The 18,848-nt window shown below is 45.6% G+C and overlaps 1 long non-coding RNA gene and 2 pseudogenes across 1 annotated transcript; 1 reads left to right on the plus strand and 2 right to left on the minus strand.

Moving 5' to 3' along the window:
• Positions 1 to 3,386: 3,386 nt before the first annotated feature.
• LOC147034387 (signal recognition particle RNA) lies at positions 3,387 to 3,527 on the minus strand (annotated as a pseudogene).
• A 4,864-nt stretch (positions 3,528 to 8,391) lies between these two features.
• LOC147034388 (uncharacterized) lies at positions 8,392 to 11,898 on the plus strand. The gene is made up of 3 exons (XR_015059840.1): positions 8,392 to 8,566; positions 11,051 to 11,226; positions 11,757 to 11,898. It is a non-coding gene; the product is annotated as an uncharacterized LOC147034388 (long non-coding RNA).
• A 5,023-nt stretch (positions 11,899 to 16,921) lies between these two features.
• LOC147034389 (signal recognition particle RNA) lies at positions 16,922 to 17,062 on the minus strand (annotated as a pseudogene).
• Positions 17,063 to 18,848: the final 1,786 nt, after the last annotated feature.

The raw sequence follows: 18,848 nt of genomic DNA on the forward strand, positions 1-18,848 counted from the left end.
CATCCGATTCATTGGGGAGCTCTATAAGCTGGGTGTGGTCACCACCAACATCATCATGCATATTCTTCTCGAGTTGTTCAGAGATGGAAGAAACCAATCTGTGGAATACATCTGTTGCCTTTTGAATACCGTTGGAAAGAAACTAACTTCTGACGTGACGGATAACGCGGTAATATTATATTCTGATCTGTGACAGACATGTTCAATTCCAATTGGGATTTTGATTTCTATCCATCACACAGGTTTTCATGTCGATAACTTGCAAATTATTTTTGTTCCTCAACAGATGGATGAATATTTCCACCATTTGGAGTCGTTTGTGAGAGAAGGAAAGTTGTCGGCTCGCATTCTGTTGATATTGCGACGATTTATATTTCACCGCAAGGTAAATACCTCACTCTACATTTTCTAACCACAATAACCTGCCCCAGACATCTGCAGACAGCATATAGTCTATCCGTGTCAACCCATGTCTGACATGTCTTTCCTTTAACAGCGCAACTGGGTTCCATTGAGACAGTGAAGATCGGTGAACACTACCTGATAAACAAGGGACCTGAACACGTCCATCAGCACGGTGGAAGACCGACATGATTGTGGACTGTATGGTCTCGAAAACCAACACAACCTCGAGGCCCACCACCTCACCTTCACTGGTTGTCTGAACTGCTTCCAAATTCAGTCTCAACTCACCTTCATTAATCACCTGAGCTGAGTCTAGTTTCTGTCATCGTGGAAGATCGTTGATCGTGACATTCTTCCCTCCACCCGTCAATCTGTGTCTGCATCAAACATTCAACTCAGAAATGCTCAACATCTCAACCTCCCTCGGTGAAACACTCAAAAGTACAAAAATTCCACAATTCCTTTTTTCACCGAAATGTTTGAATCTGTTCTGAAGATGTAAATAAATATAAATTACATGTTTAACATTCGTTTGAATTGTGTTTTTATTTTATTTATGATCTTGGTGATTTACCTTTGTTTAAACATGATTTTTCTTGCTATTCTAATGTCAACTTTATTTCAATGAATCTTCTTTTGGATTTACCAAAGATGTTTTCTTTTATAAACCAAAAGGAAGATGATGATGATTATTATCATGATAATCAGTTCACCTTCACCGATTGGCTAAACTGCCTCCACGTTACATCTCAGCTCACCTTCATCAGTCAGCTCAACTGAATCTTGTCTCTGTCATCAGTTCACTTCAGTCTGCTGATCTTCCTCCAAAATGTCAGCTCACCGTCACCAGTTAGCCGAACGGTCTCCAGATTACACCACAGCTCACCTTAACCAGTTCGCTCAACTGCCTCTCGATCCAGTTTCAACTCACCTTAATCAGTCAGCTGTGCTGAATTTGGTTTCTCTCATCAGCTCACCTTAAAGAGTCTGTTGAACTTCCTCCAAAATGTCACTCACCTTCACCGGTTGGCTGAACTTCCTCCAGATTCAGTCTTACCTCAAATTAACCAGTTGGATGAACTGTCTCCAAATACACCTCAATTCACCTTTACCAGTCAGCTGAGCTGAACCTCATTTCTGTCCTCAGCTCACCTTTAGCAGTGCTGACCCTCCTTCAAAATATCAGCGACTTCGAGCAAACCGGTGTCATTTCAGACAGAACCCCTCTCCCCAGCTTTCAACGTTACAGCACCAGCATCCATGAAGAACTCATCAACATTAAACGTGTCCAACAGGCAAGTTCTGTCTGCTCAGGATTACATGATGTCAGCTCCTGGTCTATCAACCAGACACCAACGAATGCCTAACACACAACCTTCGTGTCATCATCCTTCTCCAATGCTGCACGTCACGGATGCACATCAACCCACACTGTGTTAATGTGCCACGTCACAAGATCGTGAGTCAAAAATTCCACTCAGGTTACCGCTGCTCGGTATGCAGAGCCCGATGGGGGGCGGGGTTGGGGGTTGGGGGTGTGTGTACACCTGTGGGGTCACGTGCTCCCTGTACGAATCCCTTACCGCACGAGCCCCAATCTACTTTCTTCTCATTACTGTTGTTTGTTTTGTCTGCAAGTATATTCTGACGATCCGGCTCCATTAATAAAATACAAACTAACGCGTGTTCGGGCTTTGAACAATCTCCCTCAATCCTGCTTTCCCGTTACCCGTAATGGCGCTGTTCCCAGGGTTTCCCCTAAGTTACCCCTGGCCTGACCAGCCGCCATTTCTCGCTGTGTGTCCGTCACGCAGCCCACGTTCTTTCTCTTTACCTCGTTCATTTCCTCTCACATTACCTTGATCTCGTCTGCCATCCTCCGATCCATCCGTTGCATATCACCATCAACCTGCACCAACTCCACGTCCATCTCCTTCTGACCTGCCTTCATTTCCCCTTTCATTTCAATGCTCATTTTGTCTGGTCCGAGTTTCAACCATTCGATCATTTGTTTCAATATTTCCATAAACTGGTTGGTATCCAATGGCCTTGGTGAGGCCAATCTGCGATGATCGGGTGTGGATTCCCGGGGAAGCTCCATGTCCTCCGGGGGGGGGGGGGAGATGGTGGTGGGGGTTCACGATCATTATTAGTCTCTTTTACCCCTGTGGTTCTCTCCGGGTATTCCTCCAGGGAACGATCTCCCTGAAAGCTGCCATTCTACGACATGGATGTTTCAAAAATTGTTGTACCTCAGCCCACCTGGACCAGCTCATCTTGGTCCTCTATGGTCCACACAAATAATGAAATGAAATTTCGTACCCGAACCTGCTCTTCATTTCGGGGGTGTGTTGAAGCACAGCCTAGGTCTGAATCCCACTCCTGACACCAAATTGTTGTGGACCCGATGTCGCGGCGAGACCAGGAGGGATGTCGTGCCTCGGGTTACTCGCCAGACTCACCAGAATCGCAGGTTGTCACAGACGAATAACTTTGTGATGTGGCGTGCCGTGAATCGACCGCGAACGCCAATTACTCGACCACAGTATTCGGGTCCTCCGTCTAAAACCATTTACCTCTGGGTGATGTGAACTCATTTCCGCGGAACACGTCCTCGGTATGCACTTCCTTTACCCAGATCACCTTCCAACACCGATGCAACCAAGTGGAACTGCAAAGTACGTATTGCCACGAAACAGATCGTGAGGGAATCATGTCTGGGCTCAGCTGGGGAGCGGGCCTTTCTGAACCAATGAAAGAAAACATGAAAACGAACTGGGAACATGTCTAAATAAATCACATAAATCGTTAATTTTCAACCGATTCACCATATTATATATATATGTTGTTCGTCTTTCAGCTGCTCCCGTTAGGGGTCGCCACAGCGGATCATCCGTTATGATCCACATACTGATTTGGCATTGGTTTTACGCCGGATGCCCTTCCTGACGCAACCCTGGTCGTCTCTTACGACACAGGGATAAGGATTGGGTTTCGCCATGATTCTGGGCTGCCCTACACCCTCTCATTGCGCGGCCCAGTGCAGAGCTCCCATCTTCAAGCGATCCTCCAACCCAAGCCTCCGAGTAGCCGGATTACAGGCGCACGCCACTACGCCCGGTCATATATATATATATATATATATATATATATATATATATATATATATATATATATATATATATATATATATATATATATATATATATATATATATATATATATATTGTTGTGGTTGACGAAATTCGCAAACCACCATTCAGGTCCCTGAGGTGAGATATCTCTGTAAGTATATGTGTAGTTAGGCCCAAACCCGTTGTTTAGAGGGAATAAATGTCATTCATTCGGGCTGCGACCCTTCTAGATAGCCGTTTTTCTTTTACTATCTTTATGTTGGACCAGCCGCCATTACTACCATTACTACCACCACCAACCACGTCTCAACAGCCATCACACAACAACCACCAAGCGCAACGCCGCTTCACAACAACAGCCACGACCTTTGCCGTCACATCTCGCTCTCGCAACCATCGCATCGCCGCTATTCCCGCGCCGCTTGTGGGCGCCGATCCTGGACTCGTGCAGGGCGCGCACCGAGCAGCAGGTGCAAAAACACCAGCCTTTCCGAAGAAATCGGATCAAAACGATTCACGCCCACTTCTGTTCCGTCCTATCAGCGAGCATGGGGCGATTTGGCCCCGCCTCCAGGTGCGTGGGAGTATAATCGCTATATGCAGATTCGCGGTTCAAAAAACATTCACGCCCACTTTTCCTCTGTCCAATGGGGAGCCAGCCGGAGGTAAAGGGTCGAAGGTGAAGGAGCGAAGCCACGGGGGCTATAAAGGGCCGCGTTCGCTCGCCAGTCACGGAGAGTTGAGTTGGGAAGAGTCGGAGAAGTTGAGTTGGGAAGAAGAAGAAGAAGTAGAGTTAGAAAGAGTCAGTCAAGAGAAGAGTCGGAGAAAGCAGTTGGACGTAGCTGTGGAGAGTTGGAGAGGTGGCGGCGGCGAAGGCAATCGAGAGGGCGCTTGTGTCAGAGTCGGGGAGCTGCGGAGAGGAGAGGCCGGTAACGCGACCGAGGTCGCGGTGGAGACGCTCGTCACGGGACCCGAGCCAGCGAGATATCCTCCTTCCCCCGAGCATCAACAACCCCCTCCTGTTTCCCCCCGCGCTGAGATAGTGCGAGAAGGGGGCCCCGTTCCCACCCCATACCAGACACTGTCCGCGAGGCCCGCGGAGTCGGGGCGCCACCGCCATTTTGCGGCTCATCACCAGACGGGTAGGCTCGACGCGGTCTTGGCCCCAGGCCCGTCTGCCCCCTCATAGTGGAGGGTGGTCCCTTTTTCTTTTGCTTTGAGTATATGTGTTGTCGGCGCCCTCTGTGAAGTAAAACTGTATAAGTGTTGCCGTGTGCTCGGTAGTCGGTGGTAGATCTGCATTGTGTTTTGCTTTTACATTTGCTTTTTGTGCATTATTGTGTGTTTCTTCTTCTTCTTTGACATTTGCTTTTGGTGTATAATTGTATATGTGTGCTATCCGTGTGCCATCGCGAAATAAATGTGCTTTATGTTGAACTGTTTTTCCCGTTTCGCTTCGTCTTTTTCTTTCATTGAATCTCCATCTTACTTCACGTAAAGGGTTGGTAGTGGGCTAAATACGCCGAAGAATTAATCGAACCGTCGAGGCCGACGATAACACCGCTCGTTTATCCCGATAGTACGGAACGGGTCGCTTAAATTGGCCCGTGTCCGAAGTCGACCTGCGGCGAGGTGCGATCGCCCGGTCTACCCTCCGTGTGGGTACTTAGGTAGGTCGAATTTGGCGAGCAACCCTATCCCACGCGGGGGGGGCGATTGGCACGATCGTGGTGAGGCCGAAAGACCAACCCGTGACTAGTTCCCGGCGTCAGTCCGAGAGGGTCACGACGGGATTGTCCGTCCGGTGGGCGACGTGCCGCGATTCGAGTTACGTGGCCGCTCGCATGCCGGCGGGCGCGAATCCGCAACAATATATATATATTGGGTTTCGCCATGATTCTGGGCTGCCCTACACCCTCTCATTGCGCGGCCCAGTGCAGAGCTCCCATGAGCTCCCATATTAAAACAAATCTATATATATATATATATATATATATATATATATATATATATATATATATATATATATATATATATATATATATATATATATATATATATATATATATATATATATATATATATATATATATATATATATATTCCTGCACCTACAATATATCGAAACTAATGAATGTCAATTTGTGTCAGTCTGTCTGTCTCCTCCATAACTCCGAAACCATGAAACCGAGCGGCCCCAAACTTTGCATGCATACTCAGGGAACTCCATTGTGGTGCAGGAGTGAAAACTGAGTGTTAGGGTTAATTACAACTCTCCTTTTGAAGATCATTAATGTCGTTATATAATTATGTCCTTTGTCAAGGCGCACCTTCTTGGGACCCTCGCTGGAATCATCATTCACCATTTTGTTCGGCCTGCTCAACAATGCCTTGACTTGGCACAGGCCAAAACGGTTTCTTCATGATAAAGTGCTCAAATGTTCTTTTTCACAATCCTCACTCATGTCATCGATGCCTGATCTTCATGCCTACGAATCGCTGTGCACATCGCTTTTATAAGTGTTGGAGTTTTCAAATTTAGAGCTCGGAGCGATTTCATACATTATATGACATGATTTTCCACGATCTCCCTCATGTACGAATTAAAATATAAAATGGAAATATAGTTTGAGTGTCGAGGAACACGACTCGAAACCTGGAGTGAAATCTGGAAATGTTAAGAAATCGGCGATGTTTAGGGGTGTGCGGGTACGTACAATATGTACCATGACCGATGAGCCTGCTATCGCTTGCCAAGCCAGCCATTCCTTATCAACCCAAACCCGAACAGTCGACAGCAGGACAGTTCGTGTCCCCATCGGGATACATATTAACGGGGAACTTCTGGGATGGCGTGTCATCTGTCCGTCCATCAACAAATACTTACAACATCTCTGAATCTACACGGATGAATTCGATGTAACTTTACCACAACACTCTTCACTGTGTTTGTACCAAAGTTCATGGTATTAATAAAAAACAATCAGGCCCTCAGGGGGTCCACAGGGTTCTCCTTTCAAAATAGGTATTTGCTTTCTTTTCAGAAACTACACCTGCAATTCTGATGAAACTTTACAACAACCTTCATCACCCCTGGTGGACCAAAGTTTGTTCATGACATGAGAAGAATTAGGGTTTGAGGGGGTCTCCAGAGGGAGATGACAGGGGGCTGCCCCGCACCCCCCCCCAAAGAGATATATACTTTCTTATCTGAAACTCCACACACAATTCCGATGAAACTTGATCACAACCTTCATCACCCGTGATGTACCAGTTTGTTGACGGCATAAAAAACAATCCACAGGTATTTACTTTCTTTTCCGTTTCGTGTTTTGTGGGTCATCCATGCCGACCAGCAGTTCCCTGGTTATGTTATCCAGGTGATACCAGGTGATTGCCCAGGGTCTTGCCCTTATGTTTTTCATAGGGCTGTGAATTTCAAGTGATATTTGTAATAAAACACAACTTGGGTATCAAGTGAGACGAATCACGAAAATTAAAACAAAATTTATTTTTTTCAATTATATTTATCTCGTCACAAATCTGCGACCGCAGCACACGAAGGGTTAAAAACAAAAACCAACTTTAGATTCCCACCAACACACTTTTTTGTCACCTTCAACTTGCCATGTATGGATTTGTTTAAATTCACAATGTCATTATTATTCTGTGTCTGTATGAACAAGTGTTTGTTTTAGAAATCTTTATTTTGCACGAAGTGTCATTAAAATGTTATCTTCGGGGGGGGTGGGGGGAGCTGAGACCCCTTTTTCCCGAGGGCCCACAACACCGTCAATCTGTGGTTGCAAACTTCCTGGAGCTCGATGACGATCCTCAAAAGAGTTCTCGGAACAAAACTTCATGCACCCCGCCCCCCTCTACACCGCCCCATGTACCCTGTCCCCCTCTACACCGCCCTATGTACCCCCAACCTGCTACACCGCCCTATTTATCCCGCCCCCCCTCTACACCGCCCTAATTACTCTGCCCCCCTATACACCGCCCGATTTACCCTGCCCCCCCCTTTACACCGCCCTATGTACTCCGTCACCCTCTACACCACCCTATGTACCCCCAACCTGCGACACCACCCTTCACCACGGGTATGGATAGTTCAGACATGACCCTCATCATGTATTATCATCCATGGAGTAATGACATGAAGACAATCGATTTTCTTTTGTGAAATTCCCATTTTTAACCTGAATCCAGAAATTAAACAGGATTATTGTGATGAATCAGTCGTTCACACTGATGTATTCATGCATGGGAGCACCAGGGCGTGGTCCAGGGGAGTCACGTGACCTGCCCATGTTCAGATGCCGTGCTGTGCTGTGTTGTGCTGTGTTGTGCTGTCCTGTGCTGTGTTGTGCTGTGTTGTGCTGTCCTGTGCTGTGTTGTGCCCGTGTCCGGAATAAAGATTGTTTCCACTTCAGAGTCTTCGTTCTTGTTCATTGAGGACAAAACAATTAATTATTAATCTTGAATTTAAAACACAAAACAATTTCCACCGAGTTGATCGTTGTTGTAAAATTGTTATATAAATTATCCAAACTTTCAAACATTCGAACTTGTGCTTTGTTTCAATTGAGTTTGGCTTTTGAGAGTTCATGAAGAACAGTAACTGAACACAAATATGAGAATAAAATAATCCGTGTTTAAAAAATCGGATTATTCATTGGGACCAGGCTGTTGCTGTGCTCGTAATGACGTCACAATATCGTGCAGCCGTTCATTGTGACGCACACACGTTCATTGTGACGCACATCCGTTGATTGTGACGCACACACGTTCATCGTGACGCACACACGTTCATTGTGACGCACAAAGAAGATTCCACGACCGACTCGTTCACAGCGACAGAAGCAAGTTCACAAGCTCTGACAATGTGGACCCTGATTTGGAGAATTTGTATTTCCTTCTTCGGAATTTTTTCTTCGGGAATTGTCCAGCTGCACCGAGTACGGGAAATGTCTGTGTCCGCGAATCTGACTCGTCCCGGACAATGGATTCTCAAGTCAAAACGGGTAAGGGGCAACAATGGGGTGGGGGGGAGCATGGGTGGGGGTGAGTGGGGTTGAGTGGGGGTTCACGGAGAGAAGAGAAAGTGAACAAAATGAACAAGAGCACAGAATTACATCAAAAATATTTAATTCACAGTTTTTCACACTTTGTGAACTTTCACCTTTCATGTTTCACCTTTCCTTTGTGACTGCTCACCTTTTACCAATGTGACGTAATGAAGGTTGATTCCGGTTCTCAACAGTGATCAGTAAGTCCATGGCCTCACAAAAACGTGATTGTGAAAGCAAAAAACTTTATATTTATTTTTTGTCAATAAGTTTATTTAATTAATTTGATGAAAGTGTGATTGTCATGATTTTGTGATGAATTAATTTTTGGCAGATCAGAGCAAAATGATCATTGTGAATTATGTTACATGTGGATGTTCAGGTAAGTTACCCGCTGTGGATGTACAGGTAAGTTATCGGCTGTGAATGTACAGGAAAGTAATCCGCTGTGGATGTACAGGTAAGTTACCCGCTGTGGATGTACAGGTAAGTTATCGGCTGTCGATGTACAGGTAAGTTATCCGCTGACGATGTACAGGTAAGTTACCTGCTGTGGATGTGCAGGTAAGTTACCCGCTGTAGTTATACAGGTAAGTTAGCCACTATCGATATACAGGTAAATTACCCTCTGTGGAAGTTAAGGTAAGTTACCCGCTGTGGATGTACAGGTAAGTTATCGGCTGTGAATGTACAGGAAAGTAATCCGCTGTGGATGTACAGGTAAGTTACCCGCTGTGGATGTACAGGTAAGTTATCGGCTGTCGATGTACAGGTAAGTTACCCGCTGTGGATGTACAGGTAAGTTATCGGCTGTCGATGTACAGGTAAGTTATCCGCTGTCGATGTACAGGTAAGTTACCTACTGTGGATGTGCAGGTAAGTTACCCGCTGTAGTTATGCAGGTAAGTTACCCACTATCGATATACAGGTAAGTTACCCTCTGTGGATGTTCAGGTAAGTTACCCGCTGTAGTTATGCAGGTTCATCATCTGGACCATACATTGTTTCATCATCAATTCTTGGAGACAGCCTCCAGTGCTCATAACACCCTCAAGTCAATCATCACGTGTTTGGTTGCACATCATCTCACAGTTCATCCATACAGGGTCATTGTCCTCATTTTACAGTTCAATTAGTGAACTGATAAACGTCATGATTTGTTGTTTTGTTGAATATCTGGGTGAAGGAGAGGAAAAAGGTAATAGTACAGGGACCTTTTTGTGGTGTTGAGCAGGATCCGCAGATGGGATCCCATTTCTTTAAAGGGACCACAAAGAGGATTATAAATGGGTGAGGGACCCTTCCTCCATTTGGAATTCTCAAAAACATTGGGTAAACTCACAAGGTGGACGCTCAACCCGACGATGCCCCCTTCGGGTGAAACTGGGAGGATACTGGGCTTGAGATTCCTTTTGTATAAGTGTGATTCACTGAGGATTTGGTGAATTTACATTTTCAAATCTCCACCAACAGTACAGCTGTGAGGTTACTGGAGCATCCCAAAATCAGACTTTTCTCTGTGGAAATTGAAAAGGTCTTTGATATATTAAAATTATATAAATGCAAAATTCAAATAAACATCTTCTGATATCATGTCGGGCCACAATCACCCCCGTAAATCAATGATATCAGGACTTGGTTATTGGTGAACTCGGTGTCCTGGTTCCGTGAAATGACTCCGGGAATCACAATTGGAAACATAAATCATCAAATTATAACCGAGGAAGTTTTACAAATCAAACCTATTGCAACACCAGGAATTCATCGCCAGGGATATCCAGGTATCTAAAGGTGTGAGATTATAAAAATTATCATTTGAATTATGTTCCGATAACTGAACCGACACCGCGGACTGGTAAAACTTCCAAAATCCGGGATGACTGCAAACCTCCACTCGTGTTCCTCACTCGTCCCGTCTGGAGAACTTTATTCAGGAGGTTGTGATTTCCCACTCTTCCCTGCAGGGTTTCAAGCCGACAGTGAACCCTTCTCTCACGTCACCCTCCCCATTTTCCCACACCATCTTCATTATCCCCATGAACCCTTCTTAACCTCACTTGGTTATACCTGCTAACCCAAACCCTAACCCTTCCCTCCTCTCTCTCACTCTTCTCTCCTCTTTTCCTGTTTCATTCCTTCCTTGATGGATCCAGGAGTTGCCCCGTTGCACAAATAACAGTTGGTACTCTCAATCACCTTGCTCTTCCATGAGCCTCGATCAGGGTCGAGTCAAAAAACAACGATGTCCAGGACGAGTTTTATATCAAAGGCAGAAATCATAAACTGTTGAAAGATGGAGAAGGATATTGATTTATCGGGAATTGAAATACAGATAAATTACAAAAATGTTATTTTTGGTGTTTAACGGATAAAAACCCATTTTTATCACATTTTATTTATATCCTGACACTGATGTCCATGTCCCTGAACTGAATGCAGATCATCCCTTCCCACAAGTACCTTCACCTGGGGAATATGAAAGAACAAGCCAGGCAGCTGCAATGGATTGGGCTTACCTGGTTGGGCCTTGTGGTGATCGCAGTCATTGTGTTCATCACCACGTGGTCTCGTGGCGGGTTCATCAAGAAGAGAAATAAAAAATGCCGCATTTCACGGTAAAGAGCGATGTGTCATCTTTAGTTTAGGAATCTCTCATTCAGCTTGTCCTCCACCTCATCAAGGTTCTGGTCTTTCTTTGTTTCCTTCCTTTGTCCCAGTTTCTGAACCTGTTCTTCATGCAGCAGGTCGTGTGTGTGTGTGTGTGTGTGTGTGTGTGTGTGTGTGTGTGTGTGTGTGTGTGTGTGTGTGTGTGTGTGTGTGTGTGTGTGTGTGTGTGTGTGTGTGTGTGTGTGTGTGTGTGTGCGTGTCCACGTCATAACTTTCACCAATTGAGCTTTTGTCATCAAATCTTCAACAAACCTTGATTGTGAGAATATGAACACAAATTAATAAATCATATAAATATATATTCACACACAGTTTATATTTTCTATCTGTTGTTTTGTTTTACTTTATTTTGAGGATGGTACAGAGTGGATGCGGACGGGCTTTGTGTTTTGGGATGCTTTCTTGTTGTCTTTTTCTTCTTTCTGAAGTCGCCATTCTTCTTGGTCTAGTCTCATTCAGGACATGTTCTCTTTTGTAGAAGGTACAGGATGATGAAAGAACAGCTGCGAGATGTGAACATCAAGATGATCAGCCACCTGGAGCACCAACAGATGGATCAACAGCAGCACCAGGCGGAGCAAATAAAACTACATCAGCTTCTTGCCGAGCAGGAGCAAGTAAACTCTGAAAAATTTGCAATTATTACCAAAGAAAATCAAGAATTGAAAAAATTCTCCAAAACCTCAATATAAATCTGCTCCAAGTACAGGAAGTGGCACATCAACATCAAAACCATAATGAGGAACATAAAATGAAGGAGCAGCAGTTTCACGAGAAGGAGGAGAAAACCAACAAACAATGTGAAAACCTTGCTCGTGCAAACAAACAACTGAACGAGGAGGTCCAGCAGCTGAAGAGCAAGCTGGTACTTCTTGAGGAACAGCAGAAACAGCAAGATCATGAAAATGTCCAGGAACACAATTTGAACATGGAGGAGAGTCTCCACAACTCTCCAGGAGTCTTACAGCACGGTGTGGACACTCCAAATCATGAAGGTTTCCATTGTGGGCCGGTAAATATCACTCATTGTCCACAGTCAACGTGTGTGTGTGTGTGTGTGTGTGTGTGTGTGTGTGTGTGTGTGTGTGTGTGTGTGTGTGTGTGTGTGTGTGTGTGTGTGTCTGTGAGTGTGTGTGTGGATGTATGTGTGTGTGTCTGTGTTTGTGTGTGTGTGTGTATGTGTGTGTATGTGTGTGTGTGTGTGTGTGTGTATGTGTGTGTGCATGCTGTGTGTGTGAGTGTGCTGTGTGTGTGAGTGTGCTATGTGTGTGAGTGTGTGTGTATGTCTGTGAGTGTGTGTGTGTATGTATGTGTATGTCTGTGTTTGTATGTGTGTGTGTGTGTGTGTGTGTGTGTGTGTGTGTGTGTGTGTGTGTGTGTGTGTGTGTGTGTGTGTGTGTGTGTGTGTGTGTGTGTGTGTGTGTGTGTGTGTGTGTGTGTGTCTGATTTCACTTTTGAGTAAATTTAAAATCCTTTTCTCGAGCAATGCATGAACTTCCGAGTGAAATCACAACTTTGACAAACACATAAACTCGGATTTCACAACTAAAAATCTCAAGCTTTCGAAACCTCAAATCTTTCAAAACTTTACTTTGTTACTCAGACCTTGACTTCTGTTGTTTCTCTCCCTCAGGATCTTCTCAAACAGTTTGACACTTTGCTAAGCGAAATGACCCAAGATAACTTTCACCATCTTCTTCCGATGACCATGGCTCTCAACATCACGTACAGACATTTTGAGAGCGTGGTTCAGATGATCGTCTGTCAAGCTGTTGCCACGCCCAAACATTCATTGGCCTATGCAAGTTTATGCCAACACCTCAACAGGGTGAGGAGCTTTAAACATTGATGGAAGTCACATATTGGAACATCCTAGACTTATCGTACACTTTAACTCTTTTTTTTCACATTCTTATAACCTTCTACCCACCATGTCACCCTGCTTTGTCTTTCACAGATTGAAGTACCAATGGGGGACACACCTGGAACGTTTGAGCCCTTTCAGCAAATTCTCCTCAAACAGTGTGAGGAGGAGTATTCCAAGAGTTTTGCGGGAATCAGTTTCAGATGCGACATCAAGAGCGTTGAAGCCTCCAGATTGGTGAACTTGGGAAAATGGGTGATAATTGAAAAATTGACCAAAAATGGGAATTTTGATCTGACTTTACGAACGTTGTCTTTGAACATTTGTTTTTATCCAGGTGAAAGAGGATGAACTGAGCACCCTCTTGAAATCCAGGAAATGCTCCCTGGGAATCATCCGATTCATTGGGGAGCTCTATAAGCTGGGTGTGGTCACCACCAACATCATCATGCATATTCTTTTCGAGTTGTTCAGAGATGGAAGAAACCAATCTGTGGAATACATCTGTTGCCTTTTGAATACCGTTGGAAAGAAACTAACTTCTGACGTGACGGATAACGCGGTAATATTATATTCTGATCTGTGACAGACATGTTCAATTCCCATTGGGATTTTGATTTTGATCCATCACTCAGGTTTTCATGTCGATAACTTGCAAATTATTTTTGTTCCTCAACAGATGGATGAATATTTCCACCATTTGGAGTCGTTTGTGATAGAAGGAAAGTTGTCAGCTCGCATTCTGTTGATATTGCGACGATTTATATTTCAACACAAGGTAAATACCTCACTCTACATTTTCTAACCACAATAACCTGCCCCAGACATCTGCAGACAGCATATAGTCTATCCGTGTCAACCCATGTCTGACATGTCTTTCCTTTAACAGCGCAACTTTGTTCCATTGAGACAGTGAAGATCGGTGAACACCACCTGATAAACAAGGGACCTGAACACGTCCATCAGCACGGTGGAAGACCGACATGATTGTGGACTGTATGGTCTCGAAAACCAACACAACCTCGAGGCCCACCACCTCACCTTCACTGGTTGTCTGAACTGCTTCCAAATTCAGTCTCAACTCACCTTCATTAATCACCTGAGCGGAGTCTAGTTTCTGTCATCGTGGAAGATCGTTGATTGTGACATTCTTCCCTCCACCCGTCAATCTGTGTCTGCATCGAACATTCAACTCAGAAATGCTCAACATCTCAACCTCCCTCGGTGAAACACTCAAAAGTACAAAAATTCAACAATTCCTTTTTTCACCGAAATGTTTGAATCTGTTCTGAAGATGTAAATAAATATAAATTACATGTTTAACATTCGTTTGAATTGTGTTTTTATTTTATTTATGATCTTGGTGATTTACCTTTGTTTAAACATGATTTTTCTTGCTATTCTAATGTCAACTTTATTTCAATGAATCTTCTTTTGGATTTACCAAAGATGTTTTCTTTTATAAACCAAAAGGAAGATGATGATGATTATTATCATGATAATCAGTTCACCTTCACCGATTGGCTAAACTGCCTCCACGTTACATCTCAGCTCACCTTAATCAGTCAGATCAACTGAATCTTGTCTCTGTCATCAGTTCACTTCAGTCTGCTGATCTTCCTCCAAAATGTCAGCTCACCGTCACCAGTTAGCTGAACGGTCTCCAGATTACACCACAGCTCACCTTAACCAGTTCGCTCAACTGCCTCTAGATCCAGTCTCAACTCACCTTAATCAGTCAGCTGTGCTGAATTTGGTTTCTCTCATCAGCTCACCTTAAAGAGTCTGCTGATCTTCCTCCAAAATGTCACTCACCTTCACCGGTTGGCTGACCTTCCTCCAGATTCAGTCTTACCTCAAATTAACCAGTTGGATGAACTGCCTCCAAATACACCTCAATTCACCTTTACCAGTCAGCTGAGCTGAACCTCATTTCTATCCTCAGCTCACCTTTAGCAGTGCTGACCCTCCTTCAAAATATCAGCGACTTCGCGCAAACCGGTGTCATTTCAGACAGAACCCTTTTCACCAGCTTTCAACGTTACAGCACCAGCATCCATGAAGAACTCATCAACATTAAACGTGTCCAACAGGCAAGTTCTGTCTGCTCAGGATTACATGATGTCAGCTCCTGGTCTATCAACCAGACACCAACGAATGCCTAACACACAACCTTCGTGTCATCATCCTTCTCCAATGCTGCACGTCACGGATGCACATCAACCCACACTGTGTTAATGTGCCACGTCACAAGATCGTGAGTCAAAAATTCCACTCAGGTTACCGCTGCTCGGTATGCAGAGCCCGATGGGGGGCGGGGTTGGGGGTTGGGGGTGTGTGTACACCTGTGGGGTCACGTGCTCCCTGCACGAATCCCTTACCACACGAGCCCCAATCTACTTTCTTCTCATTACTGTTGTTTGTTTTGTCTGTAAGTATATTCTGACGATCCGGCTCCATTAATAAAGTACAAACTAACGCGTGTTCGGGCTTTGAACAATCTCCCTCAATCCTGCTTTCCCGTTACCCGTAATGGCGCTGTTCCCAGGGTTTCCCCTAAGTTACCCCTGGCCTGACCAGCCGCCATTTCTCACTGTGCGTCCGTCACGCAGCCCACGTTCTTTCTCTTTACCTCGTTCATTTCCTCTCACATTACCTTGATCTCGTCTGCCATCCTCCGATCCATCCGTTGCATATCACCCTCAACCTGCACAAACTCCACGTCCATCTCCTTCTGACCTGCCTTCATTTCCCCTTTCATTTCAATGCTCATTTTGTCTGGTCCGAGTTTCAACCGTTCGATCATTTGTTTCAATATTTCCATGAATTGGTTGGTATCCAATGGCCTTGGTGAGGCCAATCTGCGATGATCGGGTGTGGATTCCCGGGGAAGCTCCATGTCCTCCGGGGGGGGGGGGGAGATGGTGGTGGGGGTTCACGATCATTATTAGTCTCTTTTACCCCTGTGGTTCTCTCCGGGTATTCCTCCAGGGAACGATCTCCCTGAAAGCTGCCATTCTACGACATGGATGTTTCAAAAATTGTTGTACCTCAGCCCACCTGGACCAGCTCGTCTTGGTCCTCTATGGTCCACACAAATAATGAAATGAAATTTCGTACCCGAACCTGCTCTTCATTTCGGGGGTGTGTTGAAGCACAGCCTAGGTCTGAATCCCACTCCTGACACCAAATTGTTGTGGACCCGATGTCGCGGCGAGACCAGGAGGGATGTTGTGCCTCGGGTTACTCGCCAGACTCACCAGAATCGCAGGTTGTCACAGACGAATAACTTTGTGATGTGGCGTGCCGTGAATCGACCGCGAACGCCAATTACTCGACCACAGTATTCGGGTCCTCCGTCTAAAACCATTTACCTCTGGGTGATGTGAACTCATTTCCGCGGAACACGTCCTCGGTATGCACTTCCTTTACCCAGATCACCTTCCAACACCGATGCAACCAAGTGGAACTGCAAAGTACGTATTGCCATGAAACAGATCGTGAGGGAATCACGTCTGGGCTCAGCTGGGGAGCGGGCCTTTCTGAACCAATGAAAGAAAACATGAAAACGAACTGGGAACATGTCTAAATAAATCACATAAATCGTTAATTTTCAACCGATTCACCATATTATATATATATGTTGTTCGTCTTTCAGCTGCTCCCGTTAGGGGTCGCCACAGCGGATCATCCGTTATGATCCACATACTGATTTGGCATTGGTTTTACGCCGGATGCCCTTCCTGACGCAACCCTGGTCGTCTCTTACGACACAGGGATAAGGATTGGGTTTCACCATGATTCTGGGCTGCCCTACACCCTCTCATTGCGCGGCCCAGTGCAGAGCTCCCATCTTCAAGCGATCCTCCAACCCAAGCCTCCGAGTAGCCGGATTACAGGCGCACGCCACTACGCCCGGTCATATATATATATATATATATATATATATATATATATATATATATATATATATATATATATATATATATATATATATATATATATATATATATATATATATATATATATATATATATATATATATATATATATATATATATATTGTTGTGGTTGACGAAATTCGCAAACCACCATTCAGGTCCCTGAGGTGAGATATCTCTGTAAGTATATGTGTAGTTAGGCCCAAACCCGTTGTTTAGAGGGAATAAATGTCATTCATTCGGGCTGCGACCCTTCTAGATAGCCGTTTTTCTTTTACTATCTTTATGTTGGACCAGCCGCCATTACTACCATTACTACCACCACCAACCACGTCTCAACAGCCATCACACAACAACCACCAAGCGCAACGCCGCTTCACAACAACAGCCACGACCTTTGCCGTCACATCTCGCTCTCGCAACCATCGCATCGCCGCTATTCCCGCGCCGCTTGTGGGCGCCGATCCTGGACTCGTGCAGGGCGCGCACCGAGCAGCAGGTGCAAAAACACCAGCCTTTCCGAAGAAATCGGATCAAAAACGATTCACGCCCACTTCTGTTCCGTCCTATCAGCGAGCATGGGGCGATTTGGCCCCGCCTCCAGGTGCGTGGGAGTATAATCGCTATATGCAGATTCGCGGTTCAAAAAACATTCACGCCCACTTTTCCTCTGTCCAATGGGGAGCCAGCCGGAGGTAAAGGGTCGAAGGTGAAGGAGCGAAGCCACGGGGGCTATAAAGGGCCGCGTTCGCTCGCCAGTCACGGAGAGTTGAGTTGGGAAGAGTCGGAGAAGTTGAGTTGGGAAGAAGAAGAAGAAGTAGAGTTAGAAAGAGTCAGTCAAGAGAAGAGTCGGAGAAAGCAGTTGGACGTAGCTGTGGAGAGTTGGAGAGGTGGCGGCGGCGAAGGCAATCGAGAGGGCGCTTGTGTCAGAGTCGGGGAGCTGCGGAGAGGAGAGGCCAGTAACGCGACCGAGGTCGCGGTGGAGACGCTCGTCACGGGACCCGAGCCAGCGAGATATCCTCCTTCCCCCGAGCATCAACAACCCCCTCCTGTTTCCCCCCGCGCTGAGATAGTGCGAGAAGGGGGCCCCGTTCCCACCCCATACCAGACACTGTCCGCGAGGCCCGCGGAGTCGGGGCGCCACCGCCATTTTGCGGCTCATCACCAGACGGGTAGGCTCGACGCGGTCTTGGCCCCAGGCCCGTCTGCCCCCTCATAGTGGAGGGTGGTCCCTTTTTCTTTTGCTTTGAGTATATGTGTTGTCGGCGCCCTCTGTGAAGTAAAACTGTATAAGTGTTGCCGTGTGCTCGGTAGTCGGTGGTAGATCTGCATTGTGTTTTGCTTTTACATTTGCTTTTTGTGCATTATTGTGTGTTTCTTCTTCTTCTTTGACATTTGCTTTTGGTGTATAATTGTATATGTGTGCTATCCGTGTGCCATCGCGAAATAAATGTGCTTTATGTTGAACTGTTTTTCCCGTTTCGCTTCGTCTTTTTCTTTCATTGAATCTCCATCTTACTTCACGTAAAGGGTTGGTAGTGGGCTAAATACGCCCGAGAATTAATCGAACCGTCGAGGCCGACGATAACACCGCTCGTTTATCCCGATAGTACGGAACGGGTCGCTTAAATTGGCCCGTGTCCGAAGTCGACCTGCGGCGAGGTGCGATCGCCCGGTCTACCCTCCGTGTGGGTACTTAGGTAGGTCGAATTTGGCGAGCAACCCTATCCCACGCGGGGGGGCGATTGGCACGATCGTGGTGAGG

Source organism: Eptatretus burgeri, chromosome 1, assembly GCF_056783735.1.
Source record: "Eptatretus burgeri isolate ZD-2024b chromosome 1, Ebu_testis_v1, whole genome shotgun sequence".
NCBI classification, from domain to species: Eukaryota; Metazoa; Chordata; class Myxini; order Myxiniformes; family Myxinidae; genus Eptatretus; species Eptatretus burgeri.